This window comes from Mauremys reevesii, linkage group 24 (genome assembly GCF_016161935.1).
Source record: "Mauremys reevesii isolate NIE-2019 linkage group 24, ASM1616193v1, whole genome shotgun sequence".
In the NCBI taxonomy this organism is placed as follows: domain Eukaryota; kingdom Metazoa; phylum Chordata; order Testudines; family Geoemydidae; genus Mauremys; species Mauremys reevesii.
Window position 1 is genome coordinate 4,199,399 of NC_052646.1, and position 25,392 is coordinate 4,224,790.

Below are 25,392 nucleotides of genomic sequence, written 5' to 3' on the forward strand. Positions count from 1 at the left end.
TCGGCGTAATGGGGAGCAGGATTTGGGCCATGTAGGGCAATAGACCCTTGCAGGGAATAAGGAGAGAGAGTCTCACACAATTCAGAGCGACGCTGCAGAGCCCTCTTCCGCTGGCCCTGCTCTGGCTTCTGGATGAGCACAGCCCTCCCCATGGCTTTGTCGCCACTAGAAAGCTAGGGCCTCCCACCCCCTCCCTAGCACCACTCCCGTCTGCACAGGCCTCTGCCAAAGCTCGACAGAGTCCCCAACATGGGGGGAAGCCGGAAGTCTCCCTCCCCACCCCCCATGCTGCAGAACCAGGGCAGTCTAGCTGCTCTGGGAGCCTCGGCTACCGCTGGGTGAACCTGAGCCTCGGCCCCTTTCATTTCCTGGGCAAGGTTTTCCTTTGGCTAGCAGCCTCAACTCACTGTTTGCCTGGATCCGTCTGCCCAGTGGATCAAAGTTGCTTCTATCCACGCTGGAGCGAATTCTCTATGCCCAACTCCGCCATAGGAGACACACTGCTGGGGCTCACTTGGGTGAGGGGAGAGGTCTGTGTTGGCCCTTTGGCGGGGGCCGAGGGGTCACTTTGCAGGTAGAGAAGCGGTTCTGGAAGGGGGTGCACAGGGATCCTCTGGAGCCGGTGAGACTGGATGGTCTCTCAGGGCTCACGCGCAGTGGGATGCACCGAATGTGTCTGACTGGACGGGTGGTCTAGTGTTTCCCTTTGGCTCAGGCGACCGCGGTTCAATTCCTGCTCCACCACAGATTCTTTGGGTCTTTGTGCCTTGGCTTGCCATCTGTAAAATGGGGATAAACAGCCATTCTCCCGCCTCACAGGGGGGCTGACAGGATAAATTCATCTTTAAAATAAAATGGGTAAGATGCCGCAGAAGTCCCGTCCCCAGACAGATTTCAGCACTAGTATAGCTATGCCATGGCAAAGCCAGCACAGGACAGCTCCCTCGGCCTGGCTCCTTATTTACACTCAACCTTTATGCAGCTCTGAGGCCTCCTCCGTCTACAGTGCACTGCAAACCCCTGTCGGCGGGACCGGCGCTTGTGGACTCGGTGTTTCCAAGCCCGGGCCTGAGTGTCCACACTGCATGGTAAACCTGAGTTTACAATTGCGGGACCCAGGTCTTCCAACCATGCTAACGCATCTGCACTGCACTAAGCTGAGCTTCTGGCTCGGGTCTGCGTCTTGAGCTCCTTCCACACTGCAAAGTGATGGGGCTTGGCCCGGAGTCAGAGCAGGACTTGACCTCCCCAGCTGGGTCCATTAGCCTAAGTCCATAGGCTGAAGTCAGCCTGATTTGTGTGTGGATGGAAGAGGGGCTTGGGCTTAAGCCTGAGTCAGAGCCCGGACTTAGTGTGTAGTGCCAACACTCCCCAAAAGTGAGCATAAATTACACATGAGAATCAGACCCCAAGGATTTCAAAATGCTGTAAACTGCACCTAGGAGTCTGGTTCTCTGCTGGCCTGTCACTTGTGTAATCACTTACCCTAGTGCAGCATGGGCATGCAACCTCACTAGATCAGAGTGGCAACTCTTTCTTCTCATTTGCACCAAGCTAGGGTAAGGTAACAAACATTGTTAAGGGAGCTGCAATTTTCACCCACTTTGAGGCCCCTTGGAGCTGCCCAAGGCAGGGGAGGATCAGGCCTTGCCCTTCCCCTGCAATAGCATTTCACGCTCCCTTTCCACCCGTGTCAACAGCCAGACACGGTGCAGCACGCTGGGAAATCAGCTCCCCTTCCCGCAAATCTCACTCTCTCTTCCTCGGGAGAATTTTCGCAGGCCCCTCAGCACATGGGAAGGGGATCTGAGGGGAGAGACTGAGGGTGAGCTGGAAACAGAACCCAGGAGTCCTGAGAGCCCCTTGTTTGGGGGGGGGGGGGCTCAACAAGCCCCTCCCCTCGCTCCTTTGTGTGGCTACCTGGATGCGTCCACTCATGAAAGCTCTGCTTGCCCAGCGCATTTCACCGAGACATTGGCGTCCCAGGCACAGCTCCCTGTGCACGGACTAGGCCAATCTCGCGCTGGGGCTAACTCCACCCCCCACCTTTTGTTTTACAGCATTTAAAAAAAAAAGAAAAAGCCCGTTAACTTTGTATGGGTTTGGTTTTTTTGGTCCCATTCCTCTGCCCCCCTCCCCAGCTCCAGCCCCCTCCCTGGTCTCAAGTAGTGGGTCTGCACCATCCCCCGTCTGGCACTGATGCCCCTCGACACAAATGCCATGGCAAAGCTGTGCACAAAACGCATCGTGCAGGGCTCGCCTGGTTCCCCCGGCTGCCATAGAAACACTGTTTAGCTGAAAGTATATTAATGGCGTCGCCAGCCCTGGCGATGAATTCATCACATTGTATTCCCCCCGGGTGGAAAAACCCACCTCCCCTTTTGTCTCTCCCACTGGCTCTCTCTGGCTGAAAGAGAGTCGTTTTATGGATAATTTTGCCCTGGCAATTCCAATCCCTTCCCCCCCCCCACACACACACACCCCTCCACTCAGCATGCCCCATCCCCGGGAATGACTGGTCACGCATTTCCCCCACCCCCTCTCTCGCGTCGGTCTTCATATTTTCCAGCCACCACCCAGGAAGTACCAAAGCCTCCTATAGAGCAACCGGCAGAAGGAGGGAGCTGGGGCGGGTGCAAGGGGAGGAGAAAAGCGTCGGATAAAGCTGCTAGTCAGAGCCCCCCGCGCTCTGGCTTCGCAAGAATGATGAGAAAGTGTTCACCCCGCGTCTCCCCCACACCACCCTCTGTGTAGCCCCTCACCGCCCATATGCGAGCAGCAAAAGGACAGCACCGGTGCTCGCCTTTCTTTCCAGGCGCCAGCGGCCAAGATGGCTTGTGCCAAGCCGCCATTTTGAGCCGCCCGCCCTTGCTGAGCCAGATCCCCGACAAGCAGAGAGGGGTCACCCCCACTCTGATTTTGCAGGTGTCCTTTTCGTCAGACCAGGTTGGATTTTCAGCAGGTGTAAACACACACACAGCTCTGTTGGATTGCAGGGGGGCTAGGCAGATGAATAGCAATCGGGAATCTGGCCCAGTGGATGAGCAGATCTTCCAGGGATCCACATGAAAAAAACGACAACTGATTTTGGGCTGGGGGCAGAAATCAAGGCGGGCGTTTCCCCCTGGACTGCTGCATCTGTACAGAACCTACCGCCCACTCCAGAACCCAGTGAAATCAATGGAGTCTTTCCACTGGCGTGGTCCTTAACAAGCACAGACGCCATTAAGTCTGGTACCGGGCACCAAAGCCATGGGCGCAGGTTTGATTTAGACCGGAGAGCTAGAGGCAGAGTACAGCCGATTGTTCAGAGACACAGACGGGCTCCTGCATGTCCGTTCGTGGTGTCTATTTTAGGGTTTGCCTACATGGTGCCGCGCAGTGATCTAGTTTGTGCTTATGTCGGACTAACTTAACCCACAACAGAGCATGCCGGCAGCATCTACACAGGGCAGTCGGCGCGCAAACACATTAGAACGCTCTGGAGAGCAGCGCCATGTAGACAAGCCCTTAAACGGCCATGCAAGCAGCAAAAAAACCCCCACAAAACTCAGCTTCTTGACACAGATTTTTTTAAAAAAATGGATTTGGAACATTCTGCTCCGCTCATGAGGTCGCTAACAGTTTGACACTTGCCGAGAGATGCTCCACACTTAAATTGGGAGCAACGTGCTGTGGTGTTGCTTGAGACGTAGCTGACAATGGTCTCGAATTTTAAAGGCGGCACAAACACTAGAAGTTAGAGGGCACCGTTTGCGCAACGGTATCCAAAGCACTTTCCCAAAGCTGGGGGAGGCGCATTATTAACCCTAGTTTTGGAGATGGAGAAACTGAGGCAGAAGGAGGGTGATTGATACACACGGCCCACAGCTTGAGACAGTGTCAGTTTGGAGAACAACTCAAGTCCCACCTGCCAGCCCCCCCATTCTAACTACTAGACTCCTTGAGCTAGCAGCAGAATCCAGGAGTCCTGGCTCCCAGCCTCCTGCTCAATCCATTAGACTGCACTCCCTCCAACACTGGGAATAAACCCAAGAGTCCGACTCCCAGCCCCGCACCTCCAGTTTTAAACCACTAGACTCTCCTCCCCTTCCGGAGCTGGGAATCAGCAGGAGTCCTGGGTTCTATTCCCAATCTCCTTCTGACCACTATACCCTACTGCAACTGATGGCATCTTGGATTGCATACTGGTGGAGCAGAGCCCGTCTGATGAACCTAGTAAGACACGTGTGGTTCAGGGATGAATTCTTGCACTCACCTGCGTGAAGCCACAAAAATCAGTGTGCTTGGATGGTTCAAAATGAATGGAAGGCCTAAAACTAACCACAGGGCTGGACCGAACAAGAGGAAGGGGGGAAGAATTGCTAAAGACACCCCGCAGGGATCCAGCGAACAGTGGGATGACTCATGCTTCCCTTCGCTTGAGCTCACCTGCTCACACTTCATAGGACAGTAAAACTGCCACTACCCCTCAGAGTTCCAGCCAAGACACGACTGCCCCCCACAGTAGATCAGCTGCCACTCTGGTTTGAAATATCTGAACTCAGGGGGTTTCCATCGCTCCCCTTAGGGAGTTAGGACATTTTCTGTTGGTTTCTTTTCAGCCCATTACTCACTGGTACCCTCCACTTGCAGCACCATAACCTATTACTACTACTTGCATTAGAATAGCCCTAAAGGGAGGAAGTGCAGCCTAGTGGACAGAGCATTAGTCTAGAACTCAGGAGACCTAGGTTTTATTTCCCAGTTCTGCCATTGGCCTGCTGGATTACCTTGGGCAAGTGACCACCTCTCTCTGCCTCAGTTTCCCCATCTGTAAAATGGGGATCCTGGTACCAACCTCCTATATGAAGCATGGATGAAAAGCACTATAGGGTTATTATTGTTGTTAAAATCGGGGCCTCGTTGTGCTAGAGCAGGGGTCGGCAACCTTTCAGAAGTGGGGTGCCGAGTCTTCATTCATTCACTCGGATTTAAGGTTTCACGTGCCAGTCATACATTTTAATGTTCTTAGGTCTCTTTCTACAAGTCTATAATATATAACTAAACTATTGTTGTATGTAAAGTAAATAAGGGTTTCAAAATGTTTAAGAAGCTTCATTTAAAAATTAATTAAAATGCAGAGCCCCCTGGACCAGTGGCCAGGACCCAGGCACTGTGAGTGCCACTGAAAATCAGCTCCTGTGCCGCCTTCGGCACCCGTGCCATAGGTTGCCTACCCCTGTGCTAGAGGGACATGGAGCCCAATTCTCATCTACACCAACACATCTTCAACTGAGCAATGTTGCTGACTTAGGCACGTCGCACAGTACCTGCTGCTATTGAAGGCTCTAGCTCCTGGATTCACGGGATCCGGTGATTCTCTCAGTTTTCATTTAAAAAAATAAATAAGTAATTTTTTTGCCCTTGCGGAGAAAAGCTTGAAAATGGGACCTGAGTGTGACCCTAAAAGGCTCAAAAAACAAATGAAAAAAGGATCCAAATTGTAGTGTTTAGCTTAAAAATCATGAGGGTTTTTTGAAACAATCTCAGGATTTTGGAGCATGTCGGGTTGGCTGCTTTGTGACTAATTTATGCTCACTTTAAGACCCCTCTACACTGCCACAGTGGTGCAGAGGGACCCTAGTAAAAATGGGGATCTGGCTCAAAGAAACCCTTCCTTGTCAAACCTCACCTGTGTGTGACTTTGCCATCCACCCCATGTTAACAAAGGAGGAAATGCTGAGGAAGCAGGGAGGTAATTAAGTTATTTCCCAGACACAGAGGGCTGTTTCAGCTGGAAGACATCTAGTCAGTCGGATTTCACGCCCTGCCACTGGACATCTCTCTATCAGAATAGCCAGCAGAGGTCTTAATAGAGAAATGTATTCACTGCGTGGCTTGGAGGTTGAGCCACTCAGCACACAGCTCCTTGTTTTCCGGACACATTTCCGCAGACCAGCACTGGTGTTGATTTCCACACAGGAAAGGCCTTGCGGAAGGTGAGCATTTTTGGATTTTCAATGAAGACCCCAAACCTGAAGAATTTAGGCTGAAAACCAATTTTTAGATGATTTTTTTTCTTCTTTTGAGTGGTTTAAAAAAAAAACACTTCCATTTTTGTTTTTGTTGCCTTGCAAAAATGTTGGGGCTTTTATTTTATTTTTTCCCCCCTTCAGTGAAAAACCTGAAAAGTTTCCTTGAAAAACAAGACAAGATGGATGAGGAATATCTTTTACTGGGCCCACTTCTCTTGGTGAGTGAGCGAGACAAGCTTTCAAGCCAAGAAGAGCTCTGCGTGGCTTGAAATCTTGTCTCTCACCCCAACAGAAGTGGGTCCAATACAAGATATCACCTCACCCACCTTGTCTCTCTAATATTCTGGGACTAACATGGCTACAACTACACTGCATGCAGCATTGAAAACAGACGTTTCCCACAGAAGTTTCCATTTTGACCAAAAAACAACACCATTTTTTGTCTCAAAAGTTTCACAGGAAAATTCACAACGAACCCTAAGTAAAGCCCTCATACAAAATTATCAAAAATAATGGAGGTTTGTTCTTTATTATTCATGTCACAGTCTAATCTGCAGCTGACTGAAAAGTGCTTGATATGTTCAGTGAACATTTTTGAAGGAAACAAAATTTAAAAAAAACCCAACTATTTTGTTTGAAGATTTCCAAGAATTTGTGCGGGTTTTGACTAAGTGAAAACTGCAAGGGGGGATAGAAGGGGAGAATCCATTTTTGTTCTATTTATTTTTCCCCTTTATCTCACTTTTTATCCACTGAAAACAGAGGTGGAGTGGCATGAAAAACATTGTTCTTTCAGTGAAAAACTGAAATCAAACAGAACAGAACTGGTCGTTTTGGTTCAAAGGCCATTTTTCAATCAAGGAAATATTTTGGATGAAAATTCCCCCCAGGTCTAGTCTAATCTGTTGTTGAATCTTGCTAAACTGTGGGCCAACATTTTCCACAGTAACCAGTGATTCTCGATATCCAACTTGAGTCTCCTTAAAGGGGACTGATTTTCAGAAAGTGCTGAGGTCGGTGTTCTGTTCCCAGCTCTACCATCAACCTGTGGCACATCCTTAACAAATTGCTCCCCCGTTTGCTCCATTTCTCCACACTTGCAAAAAGGGGATAATGATATTTACCCTCCTGTGCAAGGTGCTTTTGAGATCTCTGGATAAAAATCAAGTATGTTTGCACCTCAAGGCTCCAATTGAGATCATGACCTCTTTTTGGTAGGCATACAGACACAATGAGAGACAGCCCCAGTCCCAAAGACCTTACAGTCTAAATAGGCAAGAGAAATGGTATCATCCCCATTTTGTGTATGGGGAAACTGAGGCCCAGAGAAATTAAGTGACTTGCCCAAGCCCATGTAGTATGATGGAACTGGAGAAAGAGGGCCAGGTTTCCAGAAGGGCTTTGATTAATGTGATACCAGGGGGCTCTGGTATGCAAGCAGAGGCCGAGCTGCTATTTCTAGAACCGCAGAATGTTAGCATGTAGCACATTTCAAGACCTCTTCTGGAGATGGTTGGGAATTTTTCAGTTAAGTGAGAAAAGTACCCATTTGTCAGAACTGAAACTTTGGGCGAGAAAGGATCAGTTATGCAGAGTTTCCCTGGTTAGAAAAAAAAATGGAAAAGGAGTTTCAATATTGTCAAAAGGAGCCTTTTGACATTTTCTAAACGAAAAAAGTTCCATTTTTTTGGTTCACAGCAATGTTTCACTTTGATATTTAAATTAAACCACAATAAAAAAAGTTTTTAAACAAAGAAGCTGAAAATCGAAGCAGAAATAGTTTGAAATTCTTGCAATGAAACCTTTCAATTCACCTGAATGGATTGCCATTCCCCCTTACGATTTCCATTTTGTGAACATTTTCAAGATTTCCACCTCAATTTGGGATGGGAAACAGTTAAAAAAAAAAAATCTCAAAAGTTTTCCCAGGACGGGAAAGCTACTTCCCACCCAGCTCTAATCTCTTCTCCACAACTAGACCTGCTGCCTTGTTGATGAAACGGCTCACCCCCCGCCTTTAGCGGAGGTAGGGAATTGAATCCAGAGCTCCTTGGTTCTAGTTCAGTGCAGGACAGACAAGCCTCTCTCTTTTTCTTGCTTCTGTCAGTGACGAATTTCAAACTTGGTCTCAACTGGATCCCTCCCCCCTCCCCGGAAGATCAAAACCCACCTTTCTAGCTGGAAGGAAAAACTATTTCTCAGGGGAAAGTCTATGAAAACGTTGGAATGTTTATTATTTCATTTCAATTAACGGGTGAAAGAAAAAAAATCCCTCTTAGCTAATACCACTCCAGACGGGGAGAAAAAAAAATCCTTCACTTATCTCTAGGCAGGGGGAGAAATATTGCTGGCCATTTCTTGATGGCTGGGAACTCCATCAACAAAGGCCAGTTTCTCAGCTCAAGTATGACCCCTTCATTCACCAGCCACCCTCTCCCCCCCTCATTCAGGAAAGTTTTAAGATCCTTCTTTGCCAGGATAATCTCCTGCTGCACAGAATCATGTGAGGTGAATGTGATTGTGGGAGCGAAGTCCTCCTTCGGCGATGAAGGAGGGAATGAAAAACGAAAGAGGGAGACTGAGCGGGAAGCTTTGTTGTTATTCCAGAGTCCCTTTTCTCCCTCCCCCAGCTCTCTACGTGATTTGATTTCAGCTGCTTCCCTGGAAGACAGGGTTGGAGAGGCTGAACTGGGGCCTCATTTCAATGCAGAAGACCAGGAGGCAGATTTATCGTTGCCCTAGGACCCTGGGAGCCAGACAGGCTTGTGCAAAGGGTTGGAGACCCAGGGATGGAAGGGAAGGCCCCTGCTTGGTTCTACTGCTGCTGCAGACAATCCTACAAGACTTGCAATGCTGGAGATGTGTCTAGGCAGTCCTCCACCCCAGCAGTTCCTCTGCAGGGTCACAAGCCATGGCAAAACCCTAGCTCTCTTGCTCTCAACTTCTTTCATATCTGGGTTCAGCTCCCATCCAGCCTGGCATCCCTCTTCCCCCCCTTGCATTTAGCCACCTGGGACGGGTAGGGTTAATAATAACCATCCCTATTGCAAGTAGCCCCTAGGAAGCTCAGTCCTGGCCCAGGACCCCGCAGTGCTAGGTGCTGTACAAGGACAGAACAAAGAGGTCATGACCTGCTGCAGAGGGCAGGAGCCGAGCGTGGGTGTGAGTGCACAATCTCAGGCACGTATCTGGGAGGGGCCGTGCACACTGGTTGGATGGATCAGAACACAGGCAAGTTCGGCCTAGCCCTGTCCGGTCCTAGGTGGCACGGGGAGACTCACCACCAGCACGCCCCGCTCTGGTCGGGATGCAGCATTGCAAGGTTTCTTCCCACTCAAGCAGCCCCTTTAGTTAGCGGATCTGGTTGGCAGTGGTTTTCTTTTGAGCGACTTCAAGTGCATCCCCTTCTGCAGCGAGAAGGATCCAGCTGTAACGGGTCAGGCTCTCGAGAGTCTCTTTGCCCAGCTCCCCCTGGGGCTGGCTGCAAAGTCCTTCCAAGTCCAACAGAGCTCGACAGCATCACACCCTTCGTTTGCAGAGTAGCAGGTCCCAAGGCTTCTCCCCAGGTGCCCAGTAACACAGCTCTCCCACCACAACACAACCCAGCCCAGCCCCTCTCCTCCACCGTCAGTCCCTGCCTGTGTTCTCTTCAGCCTTTTTATTAGGAGGCTCAGGTGGTGGCCACACTAACAGCACACCCCACTGGTCCCACCCACCCAGGCTGGGACACAGTTAATTACAGCACAGGCGGGGTTGACTAGCCCCAGGCCTCCTAGCTCTTACAGAGGTGCGCCAACATGTTACACTCCTGCACCGTATCTTCCACAACGGCCATCCATGGTACCCAACTATCCATTGATAATAGCCATCCACAGTATCCATTCATCCATGGTATCCCTCCATCCACAGCAGCCATCCAGCCGCGCCTTCATCTAGCCAGTGTCCACGCATCCCGTGTCATAGGGTGGGTGGCCCTTTAAAGGGAAGGGGGTCTCAGAATCACTTGTTAACTCGCCTCCTCAGTAGGGGGAAATGAAAGTTGGGTCACGTGGTTCGACCAGACCTCTGGGATAAATAAGGGGGAGGCAGAAGACAAGTTTCAAAGGCCTGGAGAAGATTGCAAATGAAGGCAAGGCTCCTCCAGGAGACCCTGAGATGTAAGAAGAGTAGGAGAGGGGACGATCTGCTGGCCTCTGAGCCAGAGAGTTTTGGATCCTCTTCCGGGGTGGGAAGGAAGGAAGGATGAACTCCAGGTAGGAAGCCCTGGGAGTAGCTGCTGGATGGAAATCCCCAAGAATGGCAGAAGACCTCAGAGCAGGGTATGACCGTTTGGGTTGTGGTGATGGACTTTAATTTTGGGACTTGAGTGTTTTCAACTGTCTGTTATTAAACCAGCCCCACAGCTAGGGTGTTATTAGCCACGAGAAAGTCTTTGTGGATTATTTACAGGAATCTGAGGGAAACTGAGTCAGGGCTGCTGCAGAACCACTCTTGGTCACAAGGGGACACTTTAGAAGCAGTAAACCTCTGACACAGTGTCCAGGGGGGGCTGGAACAATTTGTACAATGGGGGTGCTGAGAGCCATTGAACCAAACTTATCTCTGTATATAATGGAAAGCATTTCAAGCCAGGGGGTGTGGGTGCACCCCCAGTTCTAGCACCTATGACTGTGCTTATCTATTCATGGTATCCACCTATCGGTCTGTTCCTCCATCCACAGTATCCATGTATATCTTCAACCACATGCCTCATTAGCATATCCAAGCACATCACAACCACACCGTGTGTGTGTGTGTGCGCGCGCGCTCGTGTGAGTGTAAAAAACTAGTACTTTGCATTAATTTTACTTGCCGTACTAGTAATTTGGTTTGACGGAAGGGGAGTTTTCCTATTATTATTATTCAATCAATAATCAAAACCACTTGACAAAAACAAGATCACCAAGTCGGTTGATAACTTTCATAGCTTTTTGACAAACAGTTTGTGGCGTTGCTCTCGTTTCTCTCCCTCACCCCCCTTATTTCCCATGTTTCCAGTAGAAAGTGTTGAGAGCAAAGCGGGGTGGGGGAAGCAGGGTGACCAAAACCAAACTGATTTCTCTTACATTTTATTTCAGTTCATTGAGACACTGATCGGTTCTATGAAAAATCGCCACCATAGCACCTAGGAGCCTGAAGTACGGACCAGGGTCCCATGGTGCTAGATGCTGTATGGATACAACAAAATAATAACTTTAAAAAACCCAACTTTTCAAGTTTCACAGAAAACACTTGCCAGTTTCAACCAGCTACTTATTATTTATTATTATTAGGGGGTGGGGGATTGCGGACCCAGCCTCTACTGCTCAGTCTGGTCTCCACCAATTTCCATAACAAAGGCCTCAATTCTTGTGAACCTGGGTGACCTCCTGCCCTCCTCGGCTCCCGGAGTGAATGGCTTTGGTCTGTAACCCACCATCATGTCACTTTGATTAGTGCGTGAATAAACTCTCAATCCAGGGGGAGAGACTTGCCTGCCAGTCTCTGGCCCCTTCCCCAACCCACCCGCTCATCTAGGGGCTAAACTTATTTAAACGTCTGCGTCACTTTCACCTCCTCTTTCTCGGAGACAAAAAGCGTAAGGATCTCAAGATCGAGGAGAGGTGTTTGCTTCCCTTTCTCCCCCCCTGCTTCCCCCGTGATTTGGCCTAATCTGTTTAATCCACTTTTCTGCCTCTTGTAGGTGAATAACCCACAGCTCTGCCCCCTTGGCTTCGTTATTCACCCTCCGCTGTTTCATCCCCTGAGGTATCAGCCCTCGTTTGGGTGTCGATCTGCCCAAAGCGTCTGTCGGGTCCCGAGTGACGGCAGTGAGATCGCATGTGCCCCGACCCAATAGGCCCGATCTGCCTTAAGCAGAACAAAAAGGATGGTCCTGCAGTTCCAGGCTAGGGTGACCAGATGTCCGGATTTTATAGGGATAGTCCCGATTTTGGGGGCTTTTTCTTATATAGGCTCCTATTACCCCCCACCCCCTGTCCCGATTTTTTTTTACACTTGTTGTCCGGTCGCCCTACCGGTCGCCCTACCGGACTGTGGCTAGTTCCGGTTTCCAGGGCCTGTAGGGAGCGTAAGTGAGTGGCCCCGAGTCCGCTCTGGTTTCCTCTACAGGGCCCCAGAGCCCAAGGAAGGTGAAGGTGGCTTTGCACTACCCGAGGCTCCCTTCCTGGGAGGGAGAATGGAAGCCCTTCAATGCACATGTGCACCCCCATACCGGCAAAGCATTTCAGAAGTGGTCACTAATGTGGGGTGACTCCATTTCTGGGTTGCTCTGGTTCAGGCATCCACAATTCCCATTTTCAAATCAACCAGTAGCCGTGGGGTGCGTCGGGGCTCTAAAAGCCAGGCCTGAGGTATCAAGCTGAGAACCCAGGAGTCCTGGTTAGAGCTGGGCAAACAGTTGTGGGACAGGGGGGGTTGATTCATGGGCAAGTCTGATGGAATGAAAAAAATAATAATAATTTCAGGTCAAACTGAAATGTTTGGAATCCAAATTAAAAAAGCCCTCTACTGTAGGTCAAACGTTTGACCCCAAAATGAAAGGTTTCCTTTGGATTAATCAGCGGTTCTCAAATGGTGGGTCGGGACCCCCTCTGAATGGGGTGGCCAAGGGCTGGCTTAGACTTGTGGGGCCCTGGGCCGAAGCCTGAGCCCCACTGCCTGGGGCCGAAGCCAAAGTCCGAGGGAATGAACACAACAGGTGATCATCAAGTGATCCATTCCCTGTCACCCATTCCCAGCCTCGGGCAAACAGAGCCTAGGGACACCATCCCTGTCCATCCTGGCTAATAGCCATTGATGCACCTATCCTCCAGGAACTTATCTAGTTCTCTTTTGAACCCTGCTCTAGTCTTGGCCTTCACAACATCCTCTGGCAAGGAGTTCCACAGGTTGACTGTGTGTTGTGTGAAGAAATATTTCCTTTTATTTGTTTTAAACCTGCTGCCTATTTTCCCCTCTACCAAGGTCCAGGAGAATTATGATGTATGTGGCAGCAATCGGAGACCCCACTGGAGAGCAGGCTTTCATTAGATAAACACATACTAGCTCAGCGGAGGGTCTAGAGATATTTAATGGGATGGCCCGAGCATACTTACTCCTGCCTCAGCATGCAGTGGGTGGGACAGCACGGACCAGACCACCTTTCCAGCCCTAGGATACGACACACTTCCTGTCCCAAATGGCTCACTGTGGTATTGGGAACTGTACCTTTCCTGGGTTTGCTTCAGAGATAAGAAATCTGCAGAAGCTCCTGTTATGCAGAGGCAATCGGAACTGGTCCCTGAATCAAGAGGATCTGCCTCAAGCACCGATGTGATTATCCAGCACCAAACTTACAATCTAAATTGGGGCGGGGGGTGGAGAAGGAGAGAAAGATCCTAATTTATAAATAACTTGTCCAAGGTCTCATGGAGTCCACAACAGCCCTGGAAATTGAACCTAGCTGCTGCAGTGTGGGACTGGGAGGGGTCTGCTTTAAGCCCCCCGAATCAGCACCAGTTTAAAAACATTGCCACTGAGTTCACTCGCCCATCTCCTCAGCTCATGGGAAACCTCAGGCAAAAGCCTGCCAGTTAAACAGGCTAGTAGTTGGAGGCAGATTGACAAAGTCCAATCCAGAGCTGGCTCTCCTCCTTTATGCCATCAGAGGATCTGGTCCCTGTGCTTTAGCTTTCCTTCCCGAGCCAATCCGCCAGGAGCCAGGCTTCAGCCAACCTTAGCTTTGATGATTCAGGAAGGCTGCAATTTTAGCATCAGCCAGTGCACAGCTGACCCAGAGAGCCTATTTGCTGCATTTCCGTGCAAGGAGGAGACTTGCGGAGATTGGTGGCAGAGGGCATCTGATCACTTTCAAATTAAAAAAAAACAAAAAAAACACAGCAACGGCAGAATGCGCTTTCCGACCCTCCTTGCTTCGCTTTGTGTGTGTGCACACCATCTCCAGATACATTAACGGCCCACCCATGTGTTTCCATGACAACCGCAGCCAGTGCGGCTCGCATGCAGGATGGCATCAAAGCTGTATCCATGTGCCAGGTTGTACAGAGTGGGGGACCTAGGCACGCATTGGATTTTGTGAGATTGGAGGCATGAGGCCTCAGCAGACGTTGGCTCCCCACCCCCAGGCCCCAGGATGTGTTTGCGGCACTCAGGCAAGGCAGATTTTAAGGAGGGGTTGGCCCACAAAGGGCCAAAGATCCCATCCCCGAACCCACATCACCAGTAATAAAAAATACACACTAGCATTTTCCATCGGAAGGTCTCAAAACACTTCAAATGAAGTCACTGGCACCCCCCATTTGGCTAGAAAACAAGTTCTGTTTTATGAGGGGGGTGGGGGGAACACTGAGGTTTTGACTTTGGTTTTTGTGCCAGGGCAGAACGGAAATGCGATTCTGAATATTTTTGTGGGGGGGGGGGGGGGGGAGAGAGAGAGAGAGAAACACCCAGAACAGCCAAGAGCCGAGCAGCTCGGGTACTCCGCTAGGATCTGTGAGATGCCGAGCAAGACCCTGTTCCAAAAATCAGAGAGAGCCGTGACTTGAACCCAAGCGTCCCATGTCTCCAGTGAGTGCCCAAACCACCCCTCTGCTGGCAGGACACACATGCTGGCTGAACGGATCCATTTCCCGCAAACAGGTTTGGGTTTGACAAACTGGCATTTTCTGACCTAAACAAATTTTCTTGTCAAAAAATTCCTGACTGGCTCTACCCATCTTATAGATGGGGAAACAGAGGCACAGAGAGGGGAACTGACTTGCCCAAGGTCACCCGCAGAACTGCAAAGAAAATTCCAGTATCCTAGCCACGGACTATTCACTAGGCGACAGCAAGGAACTCATGAACAAGGACACACATACCCCTCCATAGGAGACATGCACACATACACACACCTCAAATACTCATAAGCTTTGAGGAAGTTATTCAAAATCTTCAATCCTGATCCTGACATGGGATTTGCAGAATCACCAACTCCAAGCCTTCAAAAAAAAAAAATCATGATTTTTTGGGACCCAACTCAGGATTGGCTTTTTACACAAAAATCATAAAAGTTGGGTTCTTTTCTTTTGCTTTCTGAAACTCTACAGATGCACTGGGCAAGGAGGGTGGGTTACATTTTCAAGCTTTTCTGTGCAGCCACTGGGACTAGAAACTTTCTTGTTTTAAAAAAGGAAAACCGAAATTGTTGTGTCAGCACCTGACTCCAGGAGCTGGGGCTTTAGACACAATTTTATGGATGTTGATAGAATCATGAGAGCTCACAACACTGATTTGGCAACTAGCCCAGAGCAAAATCCTGGCATTTAACCACTTGCTGCTTTTTGGGGGAAGCTCAGGTGCTTGATTTCACATATAGGGTCTGATTTACATTTACACTAAAGTCCTTTACATCAGTTTGGCAGACTAAAGGGGACTTAAAAGGTAAGTCTACTCTGCACAGTGAGCCCAGGCTCTGACTCAGGTTTAAGCCCATGCACAACCTCCGTCCACACACAAATCAGTTCGACTTGGACCCAAGCATTGTCATTTTGCAGTGTGGATGCAGGTTGAGCCACTGAACCAAGTCAGAAGGTCTGCGAGGTGCAATATAGACGCGTTAGCATGGCTGTGAAACCTGGGTACAGCAATGGTAAGCCCAGGTTTACAATGAAGTGTGGACACTCAAGCATGTGCTTGGAAACATCAAACCCACAGGCCCGGGTCCCGCAGACTCACGTTTACAATGTGGTGTAGACATACCCAAAGTGAGAGCAAAGAGCTGGTCTGTGATCTGTATTTTTTTTTAAATTAAATAGTTTAATAAAGATGAATTAAACGTTTGTTTCATTCATACCTATCGATCCCCATACATACCCATTGATCCCAATAAATGCCCTACTCTCTCTATCCATCGCTCTGTCTAGCTCACAGAAAACCTTAACTATCTGAGCACCTATCAAGGCTTCCGTGAGGTCTATTGATCTTAAACATAAAACTCAAAGGCTGGGGAGAGGGTTAGAATTATGGTACATTAGGAGCTGTGCTGGGGGCTCTACATGGGAAGTTAATGACCTTTTGTCTCTCCTGTCTACAGACAGGTCTCATTTGCATGTATGCAGTTGGAATAATCTAGCTCCTATTTAGAGGACATGGCCAGAGCCCTGCGTGTTCCTGCAGCTAGCTCAACTCCTGCTATGCATTCCATTTAGAGTGACCAGATGTCCCGATTTTATAGGGACAGTCCTGATTTTTGGGTCTCTCTTATATAGGCTCCTATTACCCCCTATCCCCTGTCCCACACTTACTGTCTGGTCACCCTAGAAAGGAGTCGCTACCGGAGCGAGCTCCCTGAGCTCTGGTGTGCTTTTAAAATCATCATCACGATGCTTGAGTGCAAAGCGTCGCGTGCCCAGCGGTTGTGCTCCTTGTGGTGGCTTCCCATGGAGGGCCCACTGCCCTGCACCCTGGGCTTGAATCTAATTTATAGTCAAGCCCCCTCACACCCCTTCAGCAGTGCGCAGGGTGGCTCAGATCCCCAGCTATTGTAAATTCACAATTCAGGGAAGCGTTCCCAGTACAAGTTTCCAGAGGACTTCACGCTGAGAAGTCGAGAGATTTGCCCAAGGTCCCACTGGAATCGCAGTGGCAGAGACAGGAGCGGGGCAACCTTGAGCACTGGTGCATCTTGGCCTCTCCTATTCTCTGCCTGTGGCACAGAATAGTCTAGTTTCCTGAGGGCTGTAGTAATGTGGTCTCCTTCAAGTTGCTGGGTTTGGTGTGCCGGTGCCGAGGGGGGTCAGTGGCCTGTGAGATACAGGAAGCCAGATCCGCTGGTTCCTTTTGGCCTTAAACTCTGACTCTAATCTCAAACTCTTCCGAAAGTATTGATGGAGTCTCATTTACACAACTGTAGCCACCTGGAGGGGCTTTAAAGTAGGCACATATTACAGCTGTATCGGGTCTGGACCACATGCGCAGCTCGGAGCAGGGCAACCCTTTCTGTTAGGGGGTGATTTTTAACAGATGCAGTTATGTTGGTACAACCTCTAGTGTGGATGCAGCGAGACTGATATTAAAGGTGCCTAATCATAGCATATCAGGGTTGGAAGAGACCTCAGGAGGTATCTAGTCCAACCCCCTGCTCAAAGCAGGACCAACACCAACTAAATCATCCCAGCCAGGGCTTTGTCAAGCCGGGCCTTAAAAACCTCTAAGAAAGGAGATTCCACCACCTCCCTAGGGAACCCATTCCAGTGCTTCACCCTTCTAGTGACATAGTGTTTCCTAATAGCCAACCTAAACCTCCCCCACGGCAACGCGAGACCGTTGCTCCTTGTTCGGTCACCTGCCACCACTGAGAACAGATGAGCTCCAGCCTCTTTGGAACCCCCCTTAAGGTAGCTGAAGGCTGCTATCAACCCACCCACCCCGCTCCCAGGTTAGCGAATTCTCCTTCCCATAGAGGAATAGCTACACTAGTATAAAACAGTACAGCTTAGTGTCGTTAGTTACACTTAGCTATGCTGCCAGAGTGGTGGCAGGCCCAGATCCTCCCCAGTAGGAGTTAGGCACATCAATATGTTTGAGGATCTGGGCCTTCGGGTCAATGAGAGTCAGCTCTAGACATCTCTACAGATCTGCTTGAGCACTGGCAACTCCCGCTCAAGTTTCCTCCGAGGGCAAGAAAAAGATCCAGCCCTGATTCTCCTTCACACCGAGGCTGCAGCAGGCTGGTGTCCCTTTCCACTGCTGGAGCTGGGCCCCGGGGGCCAGTGAGAATCCCGTCTTTACCACTGGGAGAGAAAACACTTAACAATAATGCCCCTTTTTACGATCCCTGTGTTAGGCTCTGGGAAGGTGGCTCTGCGGTGAATGCAAGGCCTCAGACAAGCAGAGCTGTCAGTCCAGCTGGGATCTCTCAAAAGATTGATTGTTTAAGGACAAAAAGGAGAAAAGGAACTTATGGACGTAGGCTAAGGGGCGGGGTAACGGGGGAGGGGGGCAGGGGGCAGACGAACCAAGTTAAAATTCCGACAGAATGTGCAGTTGAACTATAGAGTCTAGACAAGCATTCATAGACCAGGCCCCAATTGTTTCATAGCCTCTATTGTCTTAATTAACCATTTTAGCTGAAATGGGAGCAGACAAATCCTTTCTTCTCCAATTTACTCCTTCTTCTGCTGCACACTCATGCAGACAGGTCAAGTGCTTTGATTTCACACACACACACACACACACACACACACACACACACACACACCCCACACACACACCTCTCTCTCTTTCTCCTGGGCCATCTTTGCTAGGTTCCTTGAGGAAAATATGACTCTTGCAAGAGAAGCAGTGGAGAGCGGCTAGTTAGAGGTAGGGAAAGAAATTCAAATTTCCCTCACGATGTGAACAGGAACAAACACGTTGATTCTTTTAATCTCCTAATGGGCTTAATAAAGCATTATTGCAATGCAAATTTTATTTTAATGCTTATACAGATTTTATTTGATGTGCCTGTAATTTTAGTTGGCTGAACAATCGACAGCTTTGTTTTATTGGAGGGTTTTTTCTTGGTCCCGTGTTACTATTTGAAAACTCTGGGAATCTTTTGCAACCCATGGGGTTTTGTTTTGTTTTTGTCTAAATAATAATCTGAGGGCTAAATTCTACTCTGACACCAGAGTAAAGGCAAGGCCCTAGATTCTCCATTGTCCTGGTGCTTGGTCTGAATTCTCGTTTACACCATGGACGCTTGGCACCACTCCCTTAGAGAGGATGCAATTTACCCTTCTACTCCTTTTAAGGGCCCTTTACACTCATGAGACCTTAGTGTAAATGAGAATCAGACCCGTAGCATCATCGTTTACCCCAGTGCAAAGCGGGTGGGCTTGAGTCACACTTAAAAGGTGGGGGTGGAAGGGACCTTCACACGAAGGAGAACCCTGCCCTACAATTCAGATTTGCTTGGCTTTTACACTCCCTTTGCCCCTATGCAATCACTGCCCTGTCGCAGCCCCGGGCAGATGTTTACACCAGTGCAAAGCAGGAGCAGAACTAGATTCGAGTGACAACGATCTGCACGTGCTTTGCCACAGTGTCAATGCCTGCACGAGATGCAGAGGAACGGCGGACCGAGCCCCAGCTGTCCCTGCACAGAGCAGCAGTCGCTGTGTTCCCCAGTATCGGAGGTGCACTTGGAAGGACAATGTGAGAAAGTCGGACCACCCCGCGGGACTCCAGTCCTGTCACAGCCCTTGGCAAGCAGGATCCAAAGCGCAAAGAAGTCAGAGGAAGGGCTCCTCATCACACCCTTTATTTCTAACAATACCACGGACAGCGCCTCTTCCAGCATCTGTGAAAGCAGCACGAGAACTTGAGTGCACCTCAGGAGTCCCCTCAGTCTGTCCTGTAAATTACGCCAACTACATAGACTTCAAGGTTAGAAGGGACCATTATGATGATCTAGTCTGACCTCCTGCCCATCGCAGTCTACAGAATCTCGCCCACCCTCTCCTGTAATGATCCCTAACCTCTTCAAGGCCCCTTTGCACTGTCAGAGCAAATGTAAACAAAGGAATTCACAGAGAGGGTCAGACCCATGTCCATCTAGTCTAGCATCCTCTCTGGCAGTGGTCAGCAGCACATACTGCAGAGGAAGGTGTACGAACCCCCACAGTAACAGACATGGGATAATCTGTATCTCTAATAGAGAGTTTCTTTACCCATGAAGAAAGATTTTTGATTTTCCCTTCCAAAAATTCATTAGCATTAGTATTCTAGCTTTGAATTTTCAGGTTATCCATGTAGCTGTCCAATCCCTTTGGATCTTGCTACGTTCTTGGCCTCAGTGACTTCCAGTGGCGGTGAGTTCCAAAGTCCAACAAGGCCTAGTGTGGAAAAAGTCTTTCCTTTGATCGAGTTTCAGTGTGCCACCTTTTAATTTCAGGAAATGTCTCCTTGTTCCTATGTGAAGGGGCCTTGAGAAGGGCACGCTGCAATGGAACACAGTCAGCCACCCCTCCCCAAAATCTGAGCTTTGCCCCACCCTTCGCCCCACACCACCTCCCTCCAGAATCCGCTCAGGCCTAGCCAGTTCAGTGGCAGTAATTAGCCAAGTGTGTTGATAATGCAGCAGGCAGCCGCTGAGTGGCCCTAATGGATAAACACATCTCTTTGGGCTTCATGGAAGCCCACAACCCTCATTAACATACCAATGAGGAGCTATACAAGCGAAGGGCCTGAGATAAATGGGTGGGAGGAAGCGGAGATAAATTTTTGGTAGGGAGTAAGGGTAGCGGGGGTTGCATGAGCTCTCCCTGAGAGACTGAATAGCCTCCTGGAGGTTAAGACCCCCCTCCCCTCAGCCTCTGTGCTAACCTGGGAGAAGACCACCTCGTTGAAGAAGGGTCAGCGGCTCTTGAAATCTCAAATGCCCCTCACCTTGATCCTCCGGGAGCAGGTTTTTCCCAGCAGACAGGGCTGGATTTTCCAAAGAGACCTGCTGCCATTGGCTGGCTCTGTGACTTCAAGGGCACGATGCTGGTTTACGCCAGCCAGGGAAGCCAGCCCTCTGTGCTGGTAGAACACCTTCTACCTAGGGCTCTCGAAGCATTATAGGAATTCACTCAGCCTCGCAGGGCGGTACCGTGGGTAACACCAGCCACATTTTACAGATGGATAATTGAGGTGCAATCCTACCTCGTTCAAACTTGCATGAACCTCTCTGCTAGGATGCCTGCCTCCCCCCACTTTGCCCATGCTTCCCCCCCCCACCCCAAGGCACTCAGATCTTGGACTCAGATCTGAGCTGGCTCTGCCGCCAACTCCGTGTCACCTGGGGCACTTACGTTTACTTAAATCTCTCTGGACCTCAGCTTTTCCATCTGCCACTCAGAGATAGGAGTCCTCCTTTCATCTGTGTTCTCTATTGAGATTGCCAGCGCTCAAGAGCAGGCGGAATTATCTCTATGTGGATGTACAGTACCTAGCACAAGGAAGACCTAATCTCCCTTGAGGTCTCCAAATACTACTGCAATAGTAACGATAAATAATAACGTACAAGCCTTGACATCCCAGATCACGACCTCTGGGACCCGATTCAAATGCATTCGAGCACCCAGCAGGTCCCACTCGGGCTTGATTATGCCAATACCCAGATGCATGCACGAGGGATGTATTCCTCCCAGCTGAGGCATTTCCCTATCTCTGCAAACCTCCATCATTCATTCAATCCTCGGTCTTTCTTCTGAGGCTGGCACCGAGATGTTCAAGAGTGACTAGTTGCCAAACAGAAAATTTAAAGAAGAAATCATTTCAGACTGACCCCAAATTAACTTTTTCCATTTTTTTCAGCAAATTGAAGTAAAAAATAAATAAAATAAAATGCATGTCAGGTGGGACAAAATGTTTTGTTCGACTCAAAACAAAAAAAAACTTGTTTTGTTTGAGGGTTTTTTCTTTCAAACAATTGTTTAAAAAACACAAAATGAAAAGTCATTTTGAATGGTAAAGGGGAAACATTTTGTTTAAAAAATATTGGGGGGGGGAAATGGCACAAATTTTCTAGATATTTTGATCAAACAAAATCTGTATTTTTCCAGGGGGGGGGGAGAGAAAGAGTTTCATCACAAAGTGTCACTCAGGTCTTCCGGTGACCCAGGGGTAAAAGGCCCCATAACCCATTACTAATTCACTCCCTAACGCCTCAGTTGCCTTTATGAAACACGCTTTCGTCGCCAGCGGAGCTCAGAGTGGTCTCCGTCATTTTGTGCCAAGGTGCAAACCTGATTGCAGGAGAAAGAAATTAGCGACAATTATAATCACCGTGGCGGGCTGCGGTTCCCTAATAGGAAAATGTCACTTTGGCATGATAAATGCCGCGAGAAGAGCTCAACAAAATAAATAGAGCGAGTGCATGCTTCTGTGAGAGCAACTCCGTCGGTTCCCATTGGCAACTAGGTTTTGGAATGGAGCCAACAGTTCTGCTGGTTCCTGGGTCGCCTGAATCCCAGTAGAAACCAAAGGAGACCAGTTGGAAGAGTTGAAGGGGGTATATTAGAAATTCCACCAAGGTAAGCTAAGCTTGGCATTGCAGCTGTGGTTTAAAGTAATGGCCGTGTGGTCTAGTCCCGTGTTTCTCAACCTTTTTGCTACCAGGGCCTGGCTTGCTGCCTTCCTGACCAGTGTCAGGGAGATCTCAGGAACCGGCGCCGGCCCATGGAAACACTGGCTTGTAGATAGGAGTGCTGCATTCTCCTCCCCCCACCCCCCCAAATAGTGAGGTTCTGAAGGTGGAAAATGTCCAGGTAGCAGCGAGGGTGCGGAGCGGAGCAACGAGTTGACTGATGGAGAGATCCGGACCAGAGGCCAGCTGGAGGAATCTGCGGCAATGCCCACAGTTGCCAACAGCACAAATGGTTTGCAGAGGTCACCAGGGTGGGAGGGTGTGGAGGATGGCTGGGCCTTGTCCCTGCCCTCTGATTTCCCCCAGGGCATCTCTATCCCACACTGTGTTGTTGGAATGGCGGATGCCCACATCTGCCCCAGTTCCAGGCCCGCGCGCTGAGCCGGCAGATGGCGTGGCAGACAATCTGTCTCATCCCAAACAATCACCCCTTGCCCACCGCGGGAACCATTGACATGGAGAATTTAAAACACTGCCGTTCCGTGCATTGTATCCATTCACCGCTCTCTGAATCGCGAGAGAAAGAGCCCAGCGCCTCGCCGGCAGGTGCACCCAGCCAGGGGGAGAGAGGGCTCCGTAGCGTGGTTTCCCAGATGGGGTGGCAAAGCTCTTTGTCAGGATGGCATCTTCCACCCAACTCCACCTTTTATGCCAGCCCAGCAGACATGCCCCCCCGCGTCACTGAAATGGACAGATCTCAGACAAAAAGGGATTTCCCTTCCCCCCTTCCCCTTTGATTCTTCTTTGTCACTCTGATCATAAACTCTGAGCCAGATCCGCAACTGGGGTAAATCAGAGGAGCTCCATCACCGCCAAGAGAGCTACACCAATTTACACCAGCTAAGCATCTGGCCCAACACCACCAGCTGGGGGTCTGGCTTTCCGTTCTTACAGACCCTATCAAAGGAGCTCAACCCATTATATGACTTAATTTTGCTTCACAACATCCCTAGCAGAGCGGTACCAGGCATAGCATTAGCTACATTTTACAGATGGGTAACTGAGGTGCATGTTCAACCTTGATCAACTTGTATCCACCTATCCTAGGACTCCTGCTCCCGCTCCCCAGGCAGAGAGGAAGGGTAGCCTTGTAGTTAAGGAATCGGTGTTGGACTCAGGAGATCTACGCTCAGTTCCTGGCTCTGCTACTAATGCCCTGCATCACCTGGGGCAGTTCACTTAAATCTCTCTGGGCCTCAGTTTCCCAATCTGAAGTAGGATACCTTCTCTCCTCTGTGCTGTCCATTTAGATTGTAAACTCTAAACGGCAGGGATTGTCTTTTTCCATGAGGTTGTGCACTACCTGGCACAATGGGGACCTGATCTCACTTGAGGTCCCCGAATTCTACTGCAATATTAATGATTAATATTGCAACATTAAGTGATTAAATAATCACTTTCAAGCCTTGACATCCAGGATCACAACCTCCTGGACCTGATTCTCCAGCGCCCTGCACCACCTGCTGTCATTTCCATAGTGTGAAGCAGGTATAAAATGATACCAGGTCAGAATGTTAGCTTTTTGCACTTGTGAATGACTGGGCAAAGAGCGGGGTAAAGCAGAATCAGGTGCCTGGACTTCATCATTGATTTCCCTAAGGTAAAGTCATACTCTGAATGGGAAACCCCCACCCAAGATCAGAAATCAGCTCTCACAATGCAGAATCTGCGTTCACTTACACTGGTGGGAATCCACAGACTAACGCTAACACAGAACCAGAATGAGAGACAGATCCCAGCCCCTAACCCAGACAAACAGAAGAGACATTGGTTTTTCAGCATCCTTGCTTTGTTTTACAGTACAGTGATCTGTAATTTTAGAAATGAAGGTCTGAGAGGTGACTCAGTCATTGCGTAGAGGTACCTATACAGGGAATAGATTTCTGGTAGTGGAAAACTCTTTAATCTAGCAGACAAAGTCATCAAGAGATCCCAATAGCTGGAACCTGAAGCTAGATAAATGCAGGCTAGAAATAAGCTGCTACTTCTTAACAGTCATGCTAAGTAACCATTGGAAAACTTCCCAAAGCATGTGGTAGAGTCTCCATCATTTGAAGTGTTTAAATTCAAGATTAGACATATTTCTGTGGACATGTCTTCTAGCTCCACCACAAGATAGGGGCTTAATGCAGGGACTCTTGGATAAAGTTCTCTGGCCTGCGCTATTCAGACTGGGTGATCACAATGGTTCCTTCTGGCTTTAAAGATCTAGAAACTCACCAGTGGATCTGTATGCTAATTCTGCTGCTGAATTACAATTTGTTGTGCTTATTATTTAAACAGAGATAGGCCTGACCCACAACATGAAGTCTGGCTGGGACAGACTACAACAGCCAGGCCATCCACTAGAGTAGCAAGACACAATTTGGAGGGTTTAGAAAAATATCATAACAAGGCTGAGTTAAAAAACAAACACACCAACCAAGGAATGTCTTCCAACACAGAACTTCAACAGCTCCAGAGTCTCCTTCCTCCAGCAACTCTGACTGCCAGCCCTAAGCCAGGGCATTTTATAAAGGGATTCCCTACCCAGAACCCTTTGCTGGGAAGTCCCGCCTTTGTCTCTCTGTGTGACTGAGAGCTCATCAAGCCAATCAGCTGGCTTTTCCTCACTGTTTGTTCTACATAAGCATCACTCTGAGCCCCTCCAGGCAGCTGAGTTTTGGATCTAGAGCAAACTACTCTCTATTGCTGGCCACACCGGTACCCACAAACCAAAGCACACTCAGACTTTGATCCGAATCCCTCTCCCAATTCTGTGTCTCAGGACCCTTGTTTTAGAGCATGTGTTTATTTCCAGTCACTACAAGCCTGGGTGTTAAGGGAAGTACATTGCAATATTGAATATATCAGCAGGGCTCTGCCTATGAAGCTGGCTGAAACCCCTCAGCTTTTGTTCATATGGCAACTTCATGGGTGTTTTCGCACCCACTACCCTTTGAATTCTGCATGGTTCTTCACCATAGCCAGTGTTGTGTCTGTCTAGATAGCTGAAGCACTTATCCCCATCACACAAGCTTTAGTGTGTTTATCCTTGTGAGGGAAGGCAGCACCACAATCCCCATTGTCCAGATGGAAAATGGCGTTCAGTGACTTGGCCAAGCTCATACACTTGGTATCAGAGCCAGGAGTTGAACTTAGCTCTCCAAAGTCTGAGGCTAGTGCCCGACCCCCTGCACC

At 49.1% G+C, this 25,392-nt stretch overlaps 1 protein-coding gene across 13 annotated transcripts in view; it reads right to left on the bottom strand.

The window, feature by feature from the left end:
• Positions 1–24,690, bottom strand: part of HAPLN2 (hyaluronan and proteoglycan link protein 2) — a 232,964-nt gene extending 208,274 nt beyond the window's left edge. For 5 of the 13 annotated variants that reach the window (XM_039513216.1, XM_039513218.1, XM_039513222.1 and 2 more), the window contains exons 1-2: positions 24,635–24,687; positions 408–779 (exon numbers count right to left, since the gene is read on the bottom strand). The gene's annotated coding sequence lies outside the window, so the exon portion shown is untranslated. Of the gene's footprint in view, positions 1–407; positions 780–24,630 lie in introns of all 13 variants that reach the window. The other 8 variants (XM_039513228.1, XM_039513217.1, XM_039513223.1 and 5 more) reach the window with 6 other exon arrangements.
• Between the last annotated feature and the right edge of the window lie 702 nt (positions 24,691–25,392).